General features: G+C 35.4%; 1 protein-coding gene across 5 annotated transcripts in view; it reads left to right on the top strand.

Moving 5' to 3' along the window:
- LOC111056772 (aquaporin AQPAn.G) overlaps nt 1-25,163 on the top strand; it is an 85,253-nt gene that overhangs the window by 31,352 nt on the left and 28,738 nt on the right. The window contains exon 1 of one of the 5 annotated variants that reach the window (XM_039423356.1): nt 8,719-9,089. The exons of the other annotated variants lie outside the window; for them this stretch is intronic. The gene's annotated coding sequence lies outside the window, so the exon portion shown is untranslated. Of the gene's footprint in view, nt 1-8,718; nt 9,090-25,163 lie in introns of those variants that run through there. 5 annotated transcript variants of the gene reach the window in all.

The raw sequence follows: 25,163 nt of genomic DNA on the forward strand, positions 1-25,163 counted from the left end.
TCGACTATTATTTTCTTTTCCTATTTACTCTTTCTTTTTTTCTATGTCCTACATTATTGAAGGGTTTTCTTTGGTTCTCACCTAAATTACCTATCTCTCTCTTATTCTTTCATTATTTTTCTACTATCTACCCTCTACAGAGAGTTTATTATGTTTGCAGAATGATTCCATCTTCTTCTCCTCCTTCTTCTTCTTCTTCTTCTTCTTCTTCTTCTTCTTCTTCTTCTTCTTCTTCTTCTTCTTCTTCTTCTTCTTCTTCTTCTTCTTCTTTCTTCTTCTTCTTCTTCTTCTTCTTCTTCTTCTTCTTCTTCTTCTTCTTCTTCTTCTTCTTTCATTATTATTTGCTTATTTTGATGTTCACATAGCTCATGAGCTTGTGGATGTGCAATGAGAAATGGTGGTTGAATTAATTATACATCGTACATGATAGAATCCCATTACGAGCAAGTAATATCATTGTAGTATAGTTTACAGTTTTTCTTCCCAGTCAACAATTGAATTTTGATGCAGAATGTTATCACGTCACTCCACGCCAATATATCAACTATATATTCTTGAACACTCATCATGGAAATTCAAGTGCGGCTCATTCATACTTTCCTATTCTGTGAGTAAAGATTGAATTATTGATCATTCATGAGTGAAGTTTCAAAATCAGATACTTTTTTCCGTTCTCACTATTATTTTTAGGGCTACTGAAAGTATTGTAGTATTATAAACGAAGTGGAATGTATATTATAATATATCCGTATATCATAAGCTACTGAGATTATTATTAACACAAAAGTATATATAAAGTACCTCTTTTATCTTATCACAACTAGTTACAGCTCTTCAAGAGCCATTATCAAGTGCAGGGGCGTATATAAGGGGAGGGGGCAGAGGGCCCGGCCCACCCCCCGAAATAATGTCTATGAAGAAAAATCAGTTCAGTAATTACAGAAAAAAGTACAGTAATCTGAATTTGTGACGGTCTGACGGTAAAGTAAAAAGGGCGTTCAGCGCAAATTACCCCCTGAATATGAGCACCAAAACTGATATCAAGTATCATCGGGTGTAACTTAAAATCACTTAACCTAACATTAACCTTAGCCCCCCCCAAAATATATTCTATTAATATATTAATAGAATCTAAATTATTATACAGGGTGTTTCAGAAGTAGTGTCGAGAATTTTAGGGTATTGTACCTGGATGCTAGGAGACTACAAATGTCATATTTGAAGTGTCCAAAACTCAGCGGTTATCCTTATAGCTGCCATTTTGTTTTTTTCACTTACAAATTTTTATCTCAAGAACGAAATGTTGTATTGATCTGAAATTTGGCATGAATATTTATGCTATAAAGACTCAACTATAAAAAATAAAAAAAAAATTTTTTCGTTAAAATTTTTCAAAATGGCGGCCATTTTAAATTTTTGATGGCGAATATCTCGAAAACCGTCCATTTTACAGAAAATTTACAAGAGACAAAAAAGTTAGCAAATTTTTTCACAATTCCAATGATACCTAATTTATTAAGATTGGTCGAAGAATAACAGAGAAATTAATTTTTTTCGTACTGCATGCATGACCACTTTTCACCATTTAAAGATCAATATTAATTTTTTAATTCCAGATGTATTTAAGATGAAGCTTTGAAACTCGGTATGGCTCCATATGGGCAAACAGATGATTTTACAATGGTTTTCAGATGATAATGTTTGTCTTGTAAAAGTATTGTTGTTTCATTTAAAGTAAAGAACCAGATGTAGTGCTTCCTATTTCTTAGTCTCACGTTTCCTAGGTCTTATTTCTATCTTAAATTTCCAGTTTCAATATTTTCTTACGTTGCTTCTACACAAATATTTAATTATTGTAATGGAATTTAGTTCGCTGGAGTACACCGATATTCACTTCATGTATGGAGCAGCTCTTGGCAATGCGACCGAAGCAAGAAGAATGTATGCAGCTGCATTTCCAAACCGCCGTCTCCCTTCCGACAAGGTGTTCACAAGAACTCACAATCGGCTGAGAGAAGTTGGTTCATTTGAACGGAACAGGGTCATTGCTGGTAGGCCTCGAGCAGTTCGAAATGTTGCTTTTGAAGAGGAAGTATTGCAGAAATTCGATTTCAATCCTAGAACGAGTACGAGAGCAGTTGCAAAGCAAATCAATTCAAGTGCTTCTTCTATGTGGCGTGTACTAAACAAGGAAAGACTTCACCCCTTCCGCTTTCAAAAAGTTCACTCATTGGTTGAACGCGACTATGAGCCAAGAGTAAACTGTGCCCGTTGGTTTCTTCAGCAAGACATTATCCAACCAAATTTTCTAGAAAATGTGTTATTTACCGATGAGTCCAGCTTTACAAGAGAAGGAATCTTCAACTCTCGCAACAGTCACGTCTGGGCCTTAGACAATCCTCATGAGGTCAAAGTGCGTGGTTATCAGCATAGATTTTCGCTGAATGTTTGGACGGGTATCTTAGGTAATCGCGTGATTGGACCATACATTCTTCCTAATCGTCTGAATTCTCCCACGTACATTACTTTTTTAAGAGACATACTACCAGAACTTTTGGAAGATGTGCCTCTTGCAAACAGATATAATATTTGGTTTCAACATGATGGTGCCCCTGCTCATTTCGGAAATGTTGTTACGGACTTTCTGAACATGACCTATCGTCAGCGGTGGATTGGGCGGGGTGGACCAGTACCGTGGCCCGCACGTTCACCTGACCTCAACCCTTTAGATTTTTTTTTCTGGGGCCATATGAAAGATCTTGCTTACAGCACGCCAGTAGAAAACGAAGAAGACCTTGTGGCAAGAGTGGTTGCTGCAGCAGGTGCCATTCAAGATGATGAAAATGCTTTTATAGCAGTTCGACGGTCCATGATTGAAAGGTGCAGACTGTGTAATCAAGTTGAAGGACGGCATTTTGAGCAATTGCTGCATTAGTATCAGTGAACCGATTTGAGTGAAATTAATATTCTTCAATGTAAAATAAAATTTGGAGGAAAGTTATTCTTGTATATTTCTGTAATAAGAACGGTTTTCATGAAATTATAAAAAAAATTAATATTGATCTTTAAATGGTGAAAAGTGGTCATGCATGCAGTACGAAAAAAATTAATTTCTCTGTTATTCTTCGACCAATTTTAATAAATTAGGTATCATTGAATCGTGAAAAAATTTGCTAACTTTTTTGTCTCTTGTAAATTTTCTGTAAAATGGACGGTTTTCGAGATATTCGCCATCAAAAATTTAAAATGGCCGCCATTTTGAAAAATTTCAACGAAAAAATTTTTTTTTATTTTTTATAGTTGAGTCTTTATAGCATAAATATTCATGCCAAATTTCAGATCAATACAACATTTCGTTCTTGAGATAAAAATTTTTAAGTGAAAAAAACAAAATGGCAGCTATAAGGATAACCGCTGAGTTTTGGACACTTCAAATATGACATTTGTAGTCTCCTAGCATCCAGGTACAATACCCTAAAATTCTCGACACTACTTCTGAAACACTCTGTATATTAATATATCTAAATTACACTGCTTAAGTGTAATTTTTACTTCAAATAAAAAAGGGTACATTTCTGAAATGGAAGGGTACTTGTTACATTCTATTGTGTTTCAATTCATTTTCGTTCCATTCTCGTGTGGGATATTACCAATTTGCCCTAGCCTTTGTTTTTTCCAAATTAGAAGCAAATAATTTCTTTCAACCAATTTTCCTATATGGGAAGCAAAAATAATAGCACTTCTCCAACTCAAAATATTCTATCCCAAACATGAAAATTTATCATCATATCATTGAGATATATACATTCTTGAAGAATAATATATAATTGATAATTTTAAACAAGAATGAGCAGTTGATATTACATCAGATATACAGGTATCAGATATCTACTATAGAAGGCAGTGATTCAGCAATACATTTCTCCCATCTCTCTCCACTCCCATTATAACGTGGACCTATAGGACCTCAATTTAGCCCGGCCAAATCTCCATATTCAATTGCTGGCTATGTAGCGAAGTGCCAGCACCATGTACTTACTAATTATTTATCGACCGCAATTGCAATGAAAATCTGCCTTCATCTGGCTAGGCTAGGCTGGTCACAGCCCCTGTTGTGTAGCCAGTAATAGAGCGCACTAGATGCCAACTTGATAATTAATAATAATACTGTTTCCAAAAGTGATTGACCCAACAATATTTTGGAGACAGGTAATAGATTTTGTCATTTCATAAATCGTTTCATCATCTCGATCAATATCATTAACTTATTATGACATTGACTCTTATTATCGTCATAATAATAATAATAAAAATCATCATCCTCTCCATCAAATCTTGTCATTTGAGTAAATGTTCAAATGTTCTAGCCATGAATAAATTTTCATGATGATGCATGTTTTTTCATTGTTTTTTCAGCACCTGGTTAGAGACAAATAAGCTATTCTATTTTGACTTGAATTGACGATAAGAATATTGTTTGTAAAGGTAATACCATAGGCTAAATTAATGAACATTGGCTAAAATCTGTGGTATGACCCATTGGTTCAGCATTCTTCATCGGTTGAGGACAAAGATACAATATCATTCTCAACTATGAATGATTAGGAAAGGATAAAGGATAGACCTGCTCTGCTTTTGCACTTTCAATCTGATACTTTTGACACTTTAGCATCAAACTAATTCTCGCGTCTTATAGACGGAGTAGCTGGATTGCTTCCACAAGTATTTCACATGTTGATGATGTTTTGCCTCATGTTTTCCTGCTTATCTTTGTATTTTACTGATTACTGTAGCCTCTTCCAGGTCGCGGTGGGGATCAGAGTTCCTGATTTAACAGGGAACCTCTACACAACTCCTGAGTACTTTATTCTGGAAGCAATTGATGCATGATGATCAAGATTATATTATTATTATTATTTTGAAAATGTCTCTTACAAGTTATGAATATCATCAGTCTATGATATCACAAATATTATAAGTTTTCATCATGCAGATTTATGGTTTTGATTCATTCATGAATGGGAACCATCTAAAATTCGTATACCCTTGCAGGTACCCTTTCATTTGTTATTTCATTTATTTGAATTTCTGGCTATCATAGAATGTGCTGTCTCATTTACGACAGCTTTCGCTTTTCTTTGATTTGCATAGTAGCCAAGTGGCTCTTGAATTTTGTTTGTGATTATGCAACGGAAAGATAAGATGACCAAGTTTTCAAAAGTGGGCCTCCTGTTGAAAATCTCAGTTTTGTTGTGAAGTGCATTGCAGTAAAGTAGGTCACAAGAATAGATTTAGTATACAATGCAATCACAAATTATAAAGTTGTAATGTGAATTTTAGTTGCAGAACTATTTTACTATTGTAAAGTGAAGGAACCCAACAGGGGATTATTACCTTTGGTATTGCCTATTTAGACATTGATAATAGATTGTTCTAAGAACGTGAATGAATAAATGAAATATTGATGTCTATCACATCAAAGTTAGTTGTCTGAAATTTCACATTGTCAGAGGTTCAATCCCCGTTTCAAGTTGACGATTTCCTTAACAAATAACTAACAGAGTCATGACTATTCATGTGGTTATTATGAGATAAAAATCAAATTTATAACCAACTTGATAAATAATCAGAATCTCAAGTAACGGTAATGGAACTATTTGGCCAGCTGAATTTGAGAAACCATCATAGTAATTATTATCGACAATCCTATAAATCTGTGACAATGAAAGAGATTCTACGAATTGACAGTTAAATTGTGTGTCAAATCAATATCTAATCAGTAGTTTGAATTTGACATTCCTTCTTGTCTAATTTACAAGACAGCAATCCCAGTCAACTGTCAAATTCCATGTCCATTACAATAGTTATTGTTTAATGTGTTTGTTTTGTTTACGTCATTGGACAGGCGTACACGTTATTTTATCATCGATTGTAACTTACGGGTTACGGCATCGAACATAAGAAAATGCTTTGTTTTCGCTAAACCGTATTTGTTATCGAAAATCTTGGGATTTGAGATATTGATTGGAACACCCACAAATGATTCATGTTTGAGTAATAAAATAAGACGCAACTTTGATTCAGTTTGTCTCACACTGATCAGGTTACAGGTTACAGATCTTCTAATTCTGCAAAACATCTTAATTATAATATCCTTGATATTATAAAAGTTTGAGATACTAGTTTCGATTGATACATCAATCTGATTATCAAACTCTAGTAAATTAGGACATCATTATCATAAACATAGAGCATAATAATATGGAGTGTGGCTGAACCCACTGAAGCCCTACGATTGGTCGTTAGTGGTTGACAAATCAAGATTGAGCTCTGTCATTGGCTGAGATAAGACACGCCTACAGTTTTCCAAATAATATGAGCATCAGAACCAATGTAAAGCAACAAATAATAACGAAACTCTGAGTAACCCACACAAACGAAAGAATAAATATATTCGAGAATTTCTCACTCATCTTTTTTACGTTTGGGTTTGTTTCTGAAATAGTTGAAAACAGATTCCCTCCAAGAACAACTCTAAATTTGAAATTAAGATATAATTCTATACTGTAATCCATACTTGAAACTGATCCACAACCTAAAGTATCTTCAAATTCGTGAGCATGTGGTTTGTGACTTCATTCGTGAGTTGTGGACTTCATATTGTCAACTTCCGACTGGATTTCACCGTCGTTTTGTTACTGTATTGTTCCTCTCTTTGTTTCCATGCTGATCTTTTCACACCTGACACATGGTGAAAACCCGTCTGACATTTGCCGTCGGAAAATAAGATGCGCGCGGAAAAAGGTGAAAGTTTTTCCGTTTTCCATCCGAGTCAGACGTAACTGGATGACAAATGGATTTGTCGTCGGGAAAGTAACTTTTCCACTATTCAAATCAGGTTATTCACCTTGCTGACAGCTCGTGTTGTTTTGTTTCCTTTTCAAAATCAAAACATTGTCCACGTCATGAAAGTGAAGTAGCTAGTGAATATTCAGATTCCAATATGCAAATCATGTTGATGCGTGGGACAATACAACAATGTTCTTAATAACCCTTTCCGAGGGTTATTGGGATTTGTATCGAAGCTGCATGAATTTGGGAAACAATAATTTATTTTTGGCGATAAAAATATTGGTATTTCGAAAATGTGGCTCTAATAGAGTTAATTCTCTGATTGGAAAATCCTATAAAAGGAATCAAATGTATAAAAAATGTTTTGAGGAAGTAGAGGTCTAGGAGAATGCCAGTTCACATTCATCCGAGATTGCATTTGATTTGATGTAGTATATTAAGCCTGGTCCACGCGCAACGATATGATCGCAGCAATCTGATTGCAAAAATAATCGTTGCAATAAATTGTTTACCGACGTTCGGTCAACATGCAACGATTGTTTGCACCAACTCCCTTCGCAATTTGTTGGTTTTTCCTCTTTCCTTTCTCTCAGTTGTGATCAACATGGAAGAGATACTGTTGTGATCCCATTATGTTATTTGTTTGGCGAAAGTAGGGAGAAAGAGACAATTCAAATCAAGAAGTAAGTGGTGTTGTTCTTGGTTTCTCAAAGGTTTTTGCATGTGAGACTACTGAGAGAGTTGAGGGATGAACCAAATGACTGGCGCAACTATTTGAGAATGACAGAAGACTCATACATGGGATTGTCAAACTTGGTTTCTTCCCTGATAAAGAAACAGGATACAGTTTTGTGAAAATCAATTTCTCCCCATGAACGACTCACCACCACCCTGAGATATCTTGCTACAGGGCCCAGTTTATAGAATTACTGGTGATTAAAACTAATTACGTTTAGATATATAAGGCAGAAGATAACAATTTTATTGCTGATATATATTCACGATACATGACTGATTGTGGTATTTTTATGCACCGAAATAATATATACCAGCACTAAGATTCTCATCTTCTGTGTCAGGTGATTAGTTTAAAATTGAAAAATATAAATTCAAATTGTATGTAACAAGCTTCAGTAGAGTTATATTATTGACAATAGTTTAACACATTCAGAAATGAGACCACAGTAGCACTACAGATCTGAGACACTGCTGCCGCTCGGCTGTCGCACGGATATGATTGTGTGTTCTCCTACCTCCATCACCGTGTCGCAGACGTAGCTCACCCGTACCTCGGCACGGGCTTGGTGCGGTTATATGTGTTTCGAGCCTAAAGTGTATAGAATTATTACTGGTTACTGGATTGAACAGATGATCGGAACAATTTAGTTTGATCAATAAGTTGATTGAAGCAATGTCTACACGCTACAACTTGTCGCTCCAATTTTGGCAGATTGGTGTAATCGTTGCCAGTTAGATCAATCGTTTTTGATCAACCGTTCAACTCCGATATATCGAGATCAATCACGCTCAATCGCATCAATCTTCCGTCCATACACTCCAATTATTGTAACGATTATGGTCAGTACTGATCAGATTGGTGCAATATATCGTAGTGTGTGGACCCACTCACTACCTCCGTAAACAAAGCCATAGTGCATGACAGTTGGTTGATGGTAACGTCAGCATAGGTAGGGCTCCTACACCAATAGATATTTGTTGAATTCAGCTGATCTGTATCAGCTAGTGTTTTTATTGATGTAGGAGCCCCACCTGTGTTGACGTCACCAGAATGCACTATGGCTTTTTACGGAGGTAGTGGTGGACCAGGCTTAAGTTCTAAAAACCTGCTCGTAAACCCGATATTCATACAGCTGTTATTTTAGAAGTAAGTCTGATTTTCTTTTCAAGTTTTAAAATTTTCAATAATTTAATAGAGTATTTTCCAGATATAAGTGATGGTTTAGTTATATTTTGTTATTTAATTTGGTTTTCAACTTAACTAAATTCTAAATTCCTGGTTCATGTATATTTTGAACTCGAAATTAAACAAAACTTATGAAGTGATAAACATAACCTATTTCTTGACAATTTCTTTCCGAATTTGAGAAAGAAACAGTTTTGGGCTTTAAGCAGGTTGTTTCTTACCCAATCATTCATAGTTGATATTGTAACTATCAATGTATAAATAGATAAATATTCCAAGACTTATGAGTCCAGAAAAAATCCACTTTATACTGGTAAGCAGTGGTGCGTTTACATTAATTAAGAATTACATTTAATGCATTTGTTATAGTAGAGTTTGATTAAATGGACTGTCAAGACACATTTGTTGGATTCAATTTCCATTAATGCATTTGTTATAGTAGAGTTTGATTAAATGGACTGTCAAGTCACATTTGTTGGAACCAAATTATTTTCAAACTGCACATCATCTCTTGTTCAATCCACTCATTCATTATTCAAGTCATATTATACCCACAATGGAATTACTTGAAAGAACCAAATTATTTTCAAACTGCACATCATCTCTTGTCCATCCACTCATTCATTATTCAAGTCATATTATACCTACAATGGAATTACTTGAAAGAACCAAATTATTTTCAAACTGCACATCATCTCTTGTTCAATCCACTCATTCATTATTCAAGTCGTATTATACCCACAATGGAATTACTTGAAAGAACCAAATTATTTTCAAACTGCACATCATCTCTTGTTCAATCCACTCATTCATTATTCAAGTCATATTATACCCACAATGGAATTACTTGAAAGAACCAAATTATTTTCAAACTGCACATCATCTCTTGTTCAATCCACTCATTCATTATTCAAGTCGTATTATACCCACAATGGAATTACTTGAAAGAACCAAATTATTTTCAAACGGCACATCATCTCTTGTTCAATCCACTCATTCATTATTCAAGTCGTATTATACCCACAATGGAATTACTTGAAAGAACCAAATTATTGTCAAACTTTACTTCAAGTCTTGTTCAATCGATTTATTCATTTCCCAGACTGTATTATTCGCAAAATGGGGTTTTCAAAGGAAGTCACCTAAAGCACTGAAAATTGATAACTTTACTGAAATACGAGTAAAATAGCCGATACTAAACTCAGCTGTATGCAACAAACGCATCAGTAACAAGATTTATTACATACTCAAATGAAACCTGATTGCAATATGAATGCCGAGGGCCGTTTAGGGACAACGAGAACCGATGGTGTTCAGGGGGTGCAGTGAGGGGGGCAATGATTGTGATAACCAATATCAGAATTAGCGACAGGGAAGGGCATGTGTGGTTGCAAACTTTGCGCACTGTTGCACGCTTTTTGCACATTGCACACTGCCTTTGGGCTTTCGGGGAGTTTTCCCTTCCATCATACATGAGAGTGGGCACCCCCCTACCGTCGCCATGATGGGGACCCCCTGCAGGGGTCACATGACCATCCGTCGTAAATTGTGCAGGTGCGGTTGATTAGCAGCCTCACCCCTCCACCAGAAATACCCCTCTCTTCCTCCAGAACCACGCCTCCATCATCCCTCCAGCAAACACACTTTCCGTGATCTCGAACTCCCGAAGCGGCAGTCCCTGTCTACCGGAATTTATTTGCCCCGGGGGGTCCACCGAACTTGGGCTCCCATCATGCTATTCCTTCCCTCCACCACCTCTCCACCAACCATCTCCGCTCCCCCCTAATGAGTGAGTCATACGCTGTTGTTATTCTTACAGTCGGTTGTGTTCTATTCATTTGTTTATATGCCTCCAGCCTAATCATTCACAATCACACGGTTTATGAGCATTATTCTTTGGAATCTTCTGTCTCATCCATTCTCTTTTTCCATGGTATATCTTTTTTTCTCTGGTACTTCCTCGTCCTATAGTCTCTTGAACTTCTACTTTTTTAGTTACCTCTTCTTCCACCTTTTTCCAATTTTTTTGTCATCTACATTTTAACAATTTCTACCTCTTGATTTTACCAGATTATTCCTAGTATATCATTTTTTCTCTGGTACTTTCTTGTCCTATAGTCTCCGCTAACTTCTAATTTCTTAGTTCTTCTTTCACCTTTTTACACCTCCCACATCTATTGGACCAATCATTTTATGACTGCTCTTCTCTTTTAGATTTCACTTTACTTATTTTTTCCCCTCTCTATTTTCATTTCATCACTACCAGTCATCTTTCTTCCTCGTCCCCTTTTTATTCCATTAAGAAAGCATTGTTTTCTCGGAAAACAGAGGACACTCGAAGAGGGGCTTCATAGAGCTGGTTTGAACTTTTAATTATTCAGTCTGGTGAGCATTGTCCCATGAGTTTGTGTTGGGTAAACTTATTGCATTACTAATTTCTCAGAATGCATTGTTTATTTATGAATGCATCAAAATAGTCCTCACAATCAAGTTTTTCATTAGCTTTTCAATTATTCTTCTCCCCGAGAGAATTATTCTCTCGTTACGAGTGTGCATTTTATCATGAATTCATCTATTTGTACATTCATTGATGTTACTGATTTATGCCATAAATATCTAATATTACTGTTTCGATAAATTGTTATGATTGAATTAACAAACAAGGACTTATCGACATCCATTTATTCATGAATGAGTTAAAGTTCTAAAATGACATTAAATCGATATTGAACACCAATGAATGTATTTCCCCATTCTACAATATCACAGGTTTACTTTGCTTTATCGTATCATACAGATACACTATACATAAGAGTATAATCACTTTATAAAAGTGTATAATCACTAGATTACTATACTATACAGTGTATAATCACTACATAATATCATATTGATAATACCTTTATCACTGATGTTCACATTATTGAATTTGGGGATGGCCAGGAAGATATTCCGCTCCGCGATTGGTCGATGATTCTAGCTTCTAATTGGCTGAAATTGGTGAGGATCTTACACAAAATGGGGTAGGAAGAAAATAAAATGGCGGATATTGTTAGGGGATAATAATATTTGACAGTTTGTTCCTGCCACAGTGTGTAAAGTGGATGAATGACAATATTACAGGATGTTGAAAAGTCTAAATTGATGAACAAACTGCCGTCATCTATGGAGGAAACTGGATGAGTACAAATATATTTTTGAAGAACAGTTGAAAAAATCTGGTGTGGTCCACTCACACAACTTTCCTTGCTCATTGAACTATAAGCCTCATTATCAAACGAGAATAATTTAGGGGAATAACATAATGACGATTGACGGCAACATATTTGCAACTACGATCAGACTACTGTATATGTGCATATACAATTATTGTTTTCAGAGTACTTTTTCCTTTATGTAAATTGTGAAATTCGATGATTTTTTTGAAATTCGTCAAAACAGCTGTTCTACAGATGAAATATCTTGACTATGACTGTGTTCTTTTTATAAACTGCTCTACCTACCGTACCCACGGTATATGGAAGAAGAAAAAGTAAAAACCGTGTACCTACCTATCTCATGACGAGAAGGAGGTTACAAAGTCCATTTCTCAAGGATTGGGTGGATCCCCCATTAGTACCCCAGGAAAAAGGCTCATGTCAGTTGATAGAGCTGATAAATAACTATACAGGGTATGGATTTGAAAAAAATCGTTAGAGACGTTTTTGAGAAAATCGTGAAAAACATGGTTTTTTAGTAACTGTCATTTTCCTCAAGAATATTACGGAGCTCCTGCAATTTTCTCAGAAATGAAACTCATGTCAGTTGATAGGGCTTATAAATAGCTATCCATGGTAAAAATTTGAAGAAAATCGTTGGAGCCGTTTTCGAGAAAACCGTGAAAAACATGGCTTTTTAGTCATTATTCGCCATTTTTCTCAAGAATATTACGGAGCTCCTGGAATTTTCCCAGAAATGAGACTCATGCCAGTTGATAGGGCTTATGAATAGCTATCCATGGTATAAATTTGAAGAAAATCGTTGGAGCCGTTTTCGAGAAAACCGTGAAAAACATGGTTTTTTAGTCATTTTCCGCCATTTTTCTCAAGAATATTACGGAGCTCCTGAAATTTTCCCTGAAATGAGACTTATGCCAGTTGATAGGGCTTATAAATAGCTATCCATGATATAAATTTGAAGAAAATCGTTAGAGCCATTTTCGAGAAAAACGTGAAAAACATGGTTTTTTAGTAATTATCCGCCATTTTTTCCGCCATCTTGAATTGAATTTTATTGAATTTCTTATTGTCGGGTCCTCATGGTATAAGGACCTTAAGTTTGAAATTTCAAGTCAATCGGTCAATTAGGAATGGAGTTATCGTGTTCACAGACATACACACATACACACATACACACACACACACACACACACAGACCAACACCCAAAAATCATGTTTTTGGACTCAGGGGACCTTGAAACGTATAGAAAACTTGAAATTGGGGTACGTTAATTTTTTTTGGAAAGCAATACTTTCCTTACCTATGGTAGTAGGGCAAGGAAAGTAAAAATAACATTTGGCAAAAAAGACATTTTGTCTTCTACAAAATGGAAGGATGTTCATGGATTAGGATATTATATGAAGTGAGTCCATGTTATAAAGGCTGTATTTGATCAACATAGTGTTGCTGTCTTTGTCTATCGTTCGCCACCAGCTCAGCCACGTTGCCAGATCGTTTTTTTACAATGTAGAAATAATTAACAAAATATTTGATCTCAATTATTATGAAAATGTATTATTTAGTCATTGAAAAATATTTTTCCTGACGAATAGGTCTATAACTGATTATCTAAAACAAGAATGCAGAGTTAATATTACAATAGAATTACCGGTATCAGCTATCCTCTTTAGAAGGCAGTGGCAAGGCTGAGAATCGACTAAGCTGGTATCCTATCTTTCTTCACTGTCTTCATCATTAGGTGGACCTTACTAGAGAATGTTGATCCAGTAATTGAATTAGCATTTTTAACTGGACTTCATTTTCAATCTACTTGTATATTATTGATTCTCATTCAATGATGATTTTTTTACACTCTATGATGAAGAAAGTACAATCAAATTAAATCACTGTAACTAATTCAAACGCTAATTGAATCCACATAATGTGATCTCAATGCAAAACAAGTCGTTTGTAAGGAATAGGAGCAATAACAAAACCCAATTGATTTATTGGATTTATTGGATTTATATAGTGAGCAGTGAGCCCGTCTTAGTGCGCACCGCACGAAGCCCAGTTGTGCGCGCGCGCAAAGGCGAGTTGAGCATTGGATAAGGAATAGTCAAGAAGATAGACGACTATTGCGGAGGCGTATTCACGTGTAACTGACAGCATTGGTTGTATGGGAAGCATTGATATTTGTCATAAGGGATGCTGACAGTATGAAATGAATCTTGCTACAGGGTACAGTATTCTAATCGGCCGGCAGCAAAATCCCGTAGAGATGAATGGAGGAGAATGCTCAGATTAACGAGACTGAGAGTGAGAGTGTGAGAGAGAGAGAGAGAGTGAGAAATTGAGAGTGAGTGATAAACGCTTTGCGATCTCAGAAATATGCTCAGTCCAAAGATAATAGTATTTATACACGTCTCTCTCTATGGTGAGATTCATTTTTACTGTCAGATGGTTTTACCTGGTAGATATTGTTTCTATGTGCGTTCATTTTGAAACACCTGAATGTTTCTATGTTCGTTCATTTTGAAACACCTTTCATAGTTTATAATAGACTTAAAACTAGAAATACCCGATAGTTTACTTCTGAAACTCAATACCCTATTTGTTCCGTGTGGAGTAGAAATTTCCAGGAGCCTTACAATAACACCTATAAACACGTTGAGAATTATGAATGCTTGTGTGATAATGACTTCTAAAGTAATAACTTTTTTTTGGTACATCTATTTTCAAAATGATTATTTTGGCATTTTTGTTAATTGGAATTTGATATGTTTTGAAAGCAATAATGTTTATCCTAGAAAGCATTTATCATTTTTTTCTAATTCTACAATAAAATAATGAGCTTGTATTCAATCAATTGGAATCATTTTGAAATATACTCCAAATGTGTATGAATTTGTATTATGGAAACCATACTTGTAAACTTCGCAAAGAAAAAAAAATGTTTGGTCATGAAAACAAAAATCAAACTTCTTTGGACTCAGTAAGATTATTATAATATTTCAAAAAAATTAAATATCTCGAAATCAACTATTGGAGCTTTTAGATATAGGGAAACAATAAGCAGACAAACAAACGCTAGTGACCCTCCAAAAGGTGTGAAGAATAAGTTCTGGTGACTGAAATATACCAGTGTGAACGTTTGTATGCAAAACCATATGCGCTATTACTATCGCTCTCCTCTGAAAATAGGACAGGTTCTATATTTTTTGGCAGGATTTTTCTAGCACGGTAGACAGTCTGAAGACTCAAATTTAAAAAGCAGATGTTCCATTTTTTTGCGAAATATCGGCCGACGAAAAAATCACCAATGTGAAGGGCCCCTAAATTGATCCATTATCTGTCCTTCCCTCAGGTCTTTCAATTCTTTGTTGGATTGGATTCGCCATTGCAAGCGCTGTTGTACTGGGCCATAGATTTTCCGCAGTAGCCTACTCTTCTTTCAATCAGTACTAACCCTATTAGGTCACCCATCACTAATGCTGCCATATCTCATCATATTATATTCCTTTAATCTTAAAAAATTAGGTGTCAGCCCGTCAACCGATTCCTAATATAATAATTTACCAATCAAAATAATACCTATAATTTTTTTTACAAAAAGTTTTTTCGGCTATTCAAGAAATTAAAAAATAAACGGCAATCATCCTTTTAATTAATTTGATAAATTGTCATAATCACAAAACACTCTGTTAATAGGCCTTCATATTATTTTGTTTCTTGACTGTTCCCATCTCTGTTGCATTCTGTTGCTTGTCGTATGATACAGTATCATGGTGGTTTGTATCAGGTTTACTACCAGCGCCATCTAGCGTCACACTCCACAACTACATTAAGCTTTTCTCTACTCGATTTTCCGTCAGTATAACTTTGATTACGTCTTTTCATCAAATTTGAAAATGAGTTTTACAAATTCTACTATCTAGAAAACTTATTTGATGCGTGGAGAGATTACGAACTAAATTTCAATGCAATTGGCACAGGATATATCACTATAAATGACTTCATGGGTATTGCCTCTCGCCAGAGTTTTGTGCAAGTGTTTGTATGGAAAGGCACCAAGATAAGAAACTTAATAATTTTATGATAAATAATGCTTTAATCTTATGCTTTTTTTTTTGGAGGATCATTGTGATTTGGGTAACTTTTTGATTACTTTCACTTTGATTCCATACCTCTTCAATTAAAGTCTCTGTCTCTCTTTTATTCCTCATTAACTTTGAACGAATGAGATAGCGTAGCGAATTCCTCATTATTAAGAGGTACTGTCACAGTATACATACAGTACGGAAACTTGGCTATACCCTGACGCCAAAATCCGCCATCTTGTTAGGAAGCGCCGCATTGTAATAGTATTGATGGTAGGTTCGGATCACTTCGATGATCCGGATCAATTGATCTCATTCACTGCCACGAGCCAATCAGAAGACCAGGATTGGAACTTCCCAAGGTCACGTGACGTGTTTAGTATTGGGGTCATGTAAAAAGCATTGGTTAGATAGGCGTTTGATTACAAGTTTCCATTCTGTATCTATTCTGTGGTACTGTCACTGAAGGCCTAAGTCGTCATCCCTCAATGTTCAACAATATCTTTGGAGAGGATAATAATAATTGTTCAATCAACTTCAAGTAACTTTGAACATGCATTCTTAGAACCTTTTTACAGGTCAAGTAACTTGACTCAAGTTTTTTAGACAACTAAATTGACTCACTCCGTCCTTTTTCAGGATATAAAAAAGTGCATGAAAATTTTGTTTTGATTCACAATTTGGTAAACTGGAATTAATTGCATTCTATTCCTGTATTTTTTCCATTCATTTAAAAAAGCTAATGCTATTTGGGAACTATCACACAAACTGACAGACTTTATGCGCTGACACATGATTTCAGCTGATAATATACAACATAATTAATTTATAAGTTCTATAATTTATTAACTCGCTTCAGTTAACATCTGTCTGTAACATACGCGTAATTAATAAATATCGAGGCACCGAGCTTCGCTCGTTATTTTTATTTATTGATAAACAGTACACAATTATTATTTAAAATGATCGTTTTTAGATTTTACAGCTGGCTATAAGTCAGCTTATGAATTTCGAGGATGAGATAGTTTGATTTTCCACAGACCGAGTGCGTCTCACTCACCTTTTTTATTATCCACAGACAACGAAAGTCTCAGCTGTTTTTCCAAGGTTGAATAATTATTCTTTCAAAGTGGTTCAGGGAGTTTTTCCAGGGATGAGACCTAGTGCAATAGAATTTTTATATCATAAACCTACTATGTTCCAAATTTCGTGAAAATCGTTAGAGCCGTTATCGAGATTCGTTGGACATAAAGAACTATAAATAAATATGAATAGACAAATATAAAAAAAAAAATGAATATAAATAACCAAATATAAAAATATATACAGAAACTGCTCGCTTAATATAATAGGACACTAATAATTATTGTGATAGCAGTTGCTATGACGTTGACAAATTTGCTAGACAATTTTTTTCATTCAAAGTGTTGAATTTGTGAGTAGAAGCTACTATTAGTCAGCATTCCTAATGAATATCACCAAAATGCTTTCCATTCAACCAATGCTGACATTTTGATGCGAGTCTGTCTATCAGTTTGTTTATGGTTGAGGCTACTTCATTTAATTTGCTATGGTGGTTGGAGGGTAGGTTTTCGGCACCTAGCTCAACTATAACAGTGAGGAGCGTGTGGAGACGTATGGTGGAAGAATAGAGAGAGACATGAGTGAAGGAGAAGAGAAGGAAAAGATTGGTGAGAGTGAGGAGGAGAAGAAGGAATTGAGAGGAAAGAGGAGGGAATACGAAAGAAATGAGATGAAGCAATATGAAGGAGAAAAGTCCTTGTCTATCGTTCGCCACCACGTTGCCAGATCGGTTTTTGACAATGTAGAAATAATTAACAAAATATTTGATCTTAATTATTATGAAAATGTATTACTTGATCATTGAAAAATATTTCTCCTGACGATTAGGTCTATAACTGATTATCTAAAACAAGAATGCAGAGTTGATATTACAATAGAATTACCGGTATCAGCTATCCTCTATAGAAGGCAGTGGTAAGGCTGAGAATCGACTAAACTATCCTATATTTCTTCACTGTCTTCATCATTAGGTGGACCTTACTAGAGGATGTTGATCCTGTAATTGAATTAGCATTTTTATCTGGGCTTCATTTTCAATCTACTTGTATATTATTGATTCTCATTCAATGATGATTTTTTTACACTCTATGATGAAGAAAGTACAATCAAATTAAATCACTGTAACTAATTCAAACGCTAATTGAATCCACATAATGTGATCTCAATGCAAAACAAGTCGTTTGTAAGGAATAGGAGCAATAACAAAACCCAATTGATTTATTGGATAGTGACTAGTGAGCAGTGAGCCCGTCTTAGTGCGCACCGCACGAAGCCCAGTTGTGCGCGCGCGCAAAGGCGAGTTGAGCATTGATAAGGAATAGTCAAGAAGATAGACGACTATTGCGGAGGCGTATTCACGTGTAACTGACAGCATTGGTTGTATGGGAAGCATTGATATTTGTCATAAGGGATGCTGACAGTATGAAATAAATCTTGCTACAGGGTACAGTATTCTAATCGGCCGGCAGCAAAATCCCGTAGAGATGAATGGAGGAGAATGCTCAGATTAACGATACTGAGAGTGAGAGTGTGTGAGAGAGAGAGAGAGAGTGAGAAATTGAGAGTGAGTGATAAACGCTTTGCGATCTCAGAAATATGCTCAGTCCAAAGATAATAGTATTTATACACGTCTCTCTCTATGGTGAGATTCATTTTGTACTGTCAGATGGTTTTACCTGGTAGACAATATTGTTTCTATGTGCGATCATTTTGAAACACCTGAATGTTTCTATGTTCGTTCATTTTGAAACACCTTTCATAGTTTACAATAGACTTAAAACTAGAAATACCCGAGAGTTTACTTCTGAAATTCAATACCCTATTTGTTCCGTGTGGAGTAGAAATTTCCAGGAGCCTTACAATAACACCTATAAACACGTTGAGAATTATGAATGCTTGTGTGATAATGACTTCTAAAGTAATAATTTTTTTTTGGTACATCTATTTTCAAAATGATTATTTTGGCATTTTTGTTAATTGGAATTTGATATGTTTTGGAAGCAATAATGTTTATCCTAGAAAGCATTTATCATTTTTTTCTAATTCTACAATAAAATAAAGCTTGTATTCAATCAATTGGAATCATTTTGAAATATACTCCAAATGTGTATGAATTTGTATTATGGAAACCATACTTGTAAACTTCGCAAAGAAAAAAAATGTTTGGTCATGAAAACAAAAATCAAACTCCTATGGACTCAGTAAGTCTAGTAGATTATTATAATATTTCAAAAAAATTAAATATCTCGAAATCAACTATTGGAGCTTTTTGATATAGTGAAACAATAAGCAGACAAACAAAGGCTAGTGACCCTCCAAAAGGTGTGAAGAATGAGTTCTGGTGACTGAAATATACCAGTGTGAACGTTTGTATGCAAAACCATATGCGCTATTACTATCGCTCTCCTCTGAAAATAGGACAGGTTCTATATTCTTTGGCAGGATTTTTCTATCACGGTTGACAGTCTGAAGACTCAAATTTAAAAAGAAGATGTTCCATCTTTTTGGGAAATATCGGCCGACGAAAAAAATCACCAATGTGAAGGGCCCCTAAATTGATCCATTATCTGTCCTTCCCTCAGGTCTTTCAATTCTTTGTTGGATTGGATTCGCCATTGCAAGCCCTGTTGTACTGGGCCATAGATTTTCCGCAGTAGCCTACTCTTCTTTCAATCAGTACTAACCCTATTAGGTCACCCATCACTAATGCTGCCATATCTCATCATATTATATTCCTTTAATCTTAAAAAATCAGGTGTCAGCCCGTCAACCGATTCCTAATATAATAATTTACCAATCAAAATAATACCTATAATTTTTTTTTACAAAAAGTTTTTTCGGCTATTCAAGAAATTAATAAAAAACGGCAATCATCCTTTTAATTAATTTGAAAAATTGTCATAATCACAAAACACTCTGTCAATAGGCCTTCATATTATTTTGTTTCTTGACTGTTCCCATCTCTGTTGCATTCTGTTGCTTGTCGTATGATACAGTATCATGGTGGTTTGTATCAGGTTTGCTACCAGCGCCATCTAGCGTCACACTCCACAACTACATTAAGCTTTTCTCTACTCGATTTTCCGTCAGTATAACTTTGATTACGTCTTTTCATCAAATTTGAAAATGAGTTTTACAAATTCTACTATCTAGAAAACTTATTTGATGCGTGGAGAGCTTACGAACTAAATTTCAATGCAATTGGCACAGGATATATCACTATAAATGACTTCATGGGTACTGCCTCTCGCCAGAGTTTTGTGCAAGTGTTTGTATGGAAAGGCACCAAGATAAGGAACTTCATAATTTTATGATAAATAATACTTTGGTTTTTATATATTTTTTTGGAGGATCATTGTGATTTGGGTAACTTTTTGATTACTTTCACTTTGATTCCATACCTCTTTATAAAAAGTCTCTGTCTCTTTTTTTCCTCATTAACTTTGAACGAACGAGATAGCAAAGCGAGTTCATTATTTAGAGGTACTGTGACTGAAGGCCTAAGTCGTTATCCCTCAATGTTCAACAATAACTTTGGGGAGGATAATTGTTCAATCAACTTCAAGTAATTTTGAACACGTATTCTTCGAGTTCGAACCTTTCTACAGGTCAAGTAACTTGACTCAAGCTTTTTAGACAACAAAATTGACTCACTCCGTCCTTTTTCAGGATATAAAAAAGTGCATAAAAAATTTGTTTTGATTCACAATTTGGTAAACTGGAATTAATTGCATTCTATTCCTGTATTTTTTCCATTCATTTAAAAAATCTAATGTTATTTGGGAACTATCACACAAACAGACAGACTTTATGCGCTGACACATGATTTCAGCTGATAATATACAACATAATTAATTTATAAGTTCTATAATTTATTAACTCGCTTCAGTTAACATCTGTCTGTAACATACGCGTAATTAATAAATATCGAGGCACCGAGCTTCGCTCGTTATTTTTATTTATTGATAAACAGTACACAATTATTATTTAAAATGATCGTTTTTAGATTTTACAGCTGGCTATAAGTCAGCTTATGAATTTCGAGGATGAGATAGTTTGATTTTCCACAGACCGAGTGCGTCTCACTCACCTTTTTTATTATCCACAGACAACGAAAGTCTCAGCTGTTTTTCCAAGGTTGAATAATTATTCTTTCAAAGTGGTTCAGGGAGTTTTTCCAGGGATGAGACCTAGTGCAATAGAATTTTTATATCATAAACCTACTATGTTCCAAATTTCGTGAAAATCGTTAGAGCCGTTATCGAGATTCGTTGGACATAAAGAACTATAAATAAATATGAATAGACAAATATAAAAAAAAAAATGAATATAAATAACCAAATATAAAAATATATACAGAAACTACTCGCTTAATATAATAGGACACTAATAATTATTGTGATAGCAGTTGCTATGACGTTGACAAATTTGCTAGACATTTTTTTCATTCAAAGTGTTGAATTTGTGAGTAGAAGCTACTATTAGTCAGCATTCCTAATGAATATCACCAAAATGCTTTCCATTCAACCAATGCTGACATTTTGATGCGAGTCTGTCTATCAGTTTGTTTATGGTTGAGGCTACTTCATTTAATTTGCTATGGTGGTTGGAGGGTAGGTTTTCGGCACCTAGCTCAACTATAACAGTGAGGAGCGTGTGGAGACGTATGGTGGAAGAATAGAGAGAGACATGAGTGAAGGAGAAGAGAAGGAAAAGATTGGTGAGAGTGAGGAGGAGAAGAAGGAATTGAGAGGAAAGAGGAGGGAATACGAAAGAAATGAGATGAAGCAATATGAAGGAGAAAATAATAATAAAATATAAATAAAATAGTAAATTATTAATATGAATAATAATAAAATAGGCCCACACAGGACAGAGAAAAATGGAGAAAGAGGAATAATGCATGGACCTGGCCTAGGAACTATCTCCGTAAACAAAGTCATAGTGCATTCATGTGACGTCAGCTTAGGTAGGGCTCCTACACCAATAAAAGTTCGTTTTATTGGTGTAGGAGCCCTACCTGTGCTTATGTCACACGAATGCACTTTGGCTTTGTTTACGGAGGTAGTGGCCTAGGGCAGAATACTGATGCTGATGATGATGATGTTGTTGATGATGATGATGATGATGATAATGATGAATGGGGCAACTTGAATTGTTCAATTATCATATAAATTACTAGTACCCACTTTATACTTTTCTATATAAACACAACTAGCTTCGATAAAATAAATAAGAAAATAAAGATACGCTTCCACTAAACAACATTGAAGAAAAACAGTAGAAGGAATAGAAATGAGAAGAAGAAGAGTAAGATTGTTGAGGGGGAAGTAGGAGAAGGAATACGATAAATATGAAGGTTTTGAAAATAGAGAAATGGGAGAATGAGCAAGCAGAGAGTGAAATAGACAATAAAGAAGAAAGAGGAGAATACAGTATTCGAGAAGCACGAGTAATAATCGGGAGTAGAAGGTGGATCAATAGTAAAATGATGAATCTGAAAAATGAATAAAAAGAATTGAGTAGAATGGAAGTAGAAGAAAGTAGAATGTTTAGGGTGGAATAGGGGAGATTTGTGGAGTATGAAAATAGGCTAAGAAGAGTACAAGAGACTGAGGTGAACAACAATAATTATAAGGAAGAACATTAGAAAGAACACAACAGGAAAGAGAATAATTATTAGGCAAGTGAAAAAATGAGAATTATGAGAAACGGGCGATGAAGGTATGAACAAAATAAGGTAGAGATTTTGGACCTTATAATAAGGAGGGATGCTCAGAAGATGTTACTTGAACCAATAGGAAAAACGAAGTTGGTAGAAAGTAAGAAGTGGATGAATAAAAAGGGTAGGCTAGCAACCTAGAATGGAATTAGAGAAGTCGAAATGTGTGTGAATAAGGAAATAACAGAGACTACAGAGGAATAGTAAGACGGGAAAGTTTGGTGGAGCAGAAATTACAAGTAAAAGCTTGATAGATAACAAAAATGAGCAATGAAAAGTAGTAGAAAGGAGAAGCATTAGATAGATAGATAACTAATGATTCTAATGCTTCTCCTTTCTACTACTTTTCATTGCTCATTTTTGTTATCTATCTATGAAGTATATTATTTTTGTAATGGAAGATGAAGTACTTGTGAGGAGGGAGATGGAGGAAGTAGAAGGTAGAAGTTTGAAGAAGGCGGTGGGAGGAGAAAGAAGAAGGAAAGCAGGAAAAAGGTTGAGAAGTATGACGAGTAAGACGCAACATGAGAATTATGAAAAAGAAACAGCAAGGTGGGAATGTTGGAAGGAGAGTAGAACGAAGATGAAGAGGAGGAATTTCGTCGGGACGACTTAGAGCCGTTCAGAGTAGCCACAACAAATAGCTGACAATTGGCGGTTTCGGTCGAAAACCGCCAAATTCAAATCATCCGAACGGACGTTTCGAGCCCACGACGCACTCTGTGTGTGTACGAGTACTTCTTCTTCTTCTTCTTGTTCTTCTTCTTCTTCTTCTTCTTCTTCTTCTTCTTCTTCTTCTTCTCTCCTGTGTTCTTCTTTCTTCTTCTCCTCCTGTGTTCTTCTTCTTCTTCTCCTCCTGTGTTCTTCTTCTTCTTCTTCTTCTTCTTCTTCTTCTTCTTCTTCTTCTTCTTCTTCTTCTTCTTCTTCTTCTTCTTCTTCTTCTTCTGTGTTCTTCTGTGTTCTTCTGTGTTCTTCTTCTTCCTCCTCTTCTTCATCTTGTGCATAAGTTTCCACACGCATTTCGCAACAACAACTAGACCTGTGGATTGACGAAGCATTTGCCAAAACCGCAGACACGTCGTATGGCTTCTTACAAATATGTATTGTGAGGTTCACGTTATTATGTCAGTGGAGAAAGGAAGGAGAACAGCGTTATCGATTCTCTGCCTTGCCATTGCCTGTTATAAAGGATAGCTGATACCAGTATAGTCTACCTGATGTAATATTAAATTTACTGTTATTTCTTGTTTTAAATAATCAGACGCTTACAAGTGTGTAAGCCAGAAATGAGAAAACGCAACTTTCAAACCACCCTCATCCCTTGCGCCCAAGGGGTAAGGATGAGGACTTTTGATATGTTTACCTTCTACTAGTCGAAACAAAGCTGCGAAGTCAAATATTGTGTTCCAAACGTTCCCTCCAAATTTCCCCGTCAATTGATCTATTGTATTGTTAAACTGAAGATTTTACACTCAACAATATAACGGCTGCAACAATCGTAGGGAGATGCGTAAAATAATGAAATAATACATAAAATTGAAGAGAATATAATGTTTTATGAGCTCATGATTAGCACGGATTTTTTCAGTCAATGGTTAAAAAGTTATAAGGCCAAAAATATGAAAAAATCGGAGCCGGAAGGGGTTTTCTTTAAAATGTGACACCTTTGAGAGCTCATACCCAGAAAACGAGAAGAGATATGGAAAAATGTTACAAATGAAACTTGTAGGCTAATTTGTAAGCTTCAATTTTCAATTCGATAAAGATTTTCGAAAAACGCATATTGTTGAAGATATGTGCAAGAAACCAAAATATGGTACTTTCTAACCACTCTCACCCCCTTAGCACAGGGGGTAGGAGTGAGGACTTTTGATATGTTTACCCCCTTACTATACTTAAAAGAGCTGCGGGGTAAAAAATTGTGTTGCAAACTTTTCCCTCTATAATCTTTCCTTGACTGGACTATTAGCTTTGTTGTTTGTTCAGATTCGACATTGTTTTATTACTGGTCACTCAAGGTATAAAGTTGTAGCCTCCGTTTAGTGTTTCGGCCGGTAACACCATCTTCCCAGTTCTCCCAGTGTAGTTCTCAGTGTACTTGCTCATTATAACATTGCTTTCACTTTATCAACATCACATAATTATCCCATTTGAATTAGCGTGTTTTCGGGCGGCTATAATGTAGTGTCTACAGGTATACAATCAACGATAGTCTTGTTTGCAGCTTGGAATGTGTACATTGCTGAGAGAAAACAGGCAAATGTTTGCATCTACAAATCACGAG

The sequence above is a fragment of the Nilaparvata lugens genome, chromosome 3 (genome assembly GCF_014356525.2).
Source record: "Nilaparvata lugens isolate BPH chromosome 3, ASM1435652v1, whole genome shotgun sequence".
NCBI classification, from domain to species: domain Eukaryota; kingdom Metazoa; phylum Arthropoda; class Insecta; order Hemiptera; family Delphacidae; genus Nilaparvata; species Nilaparvata lugens.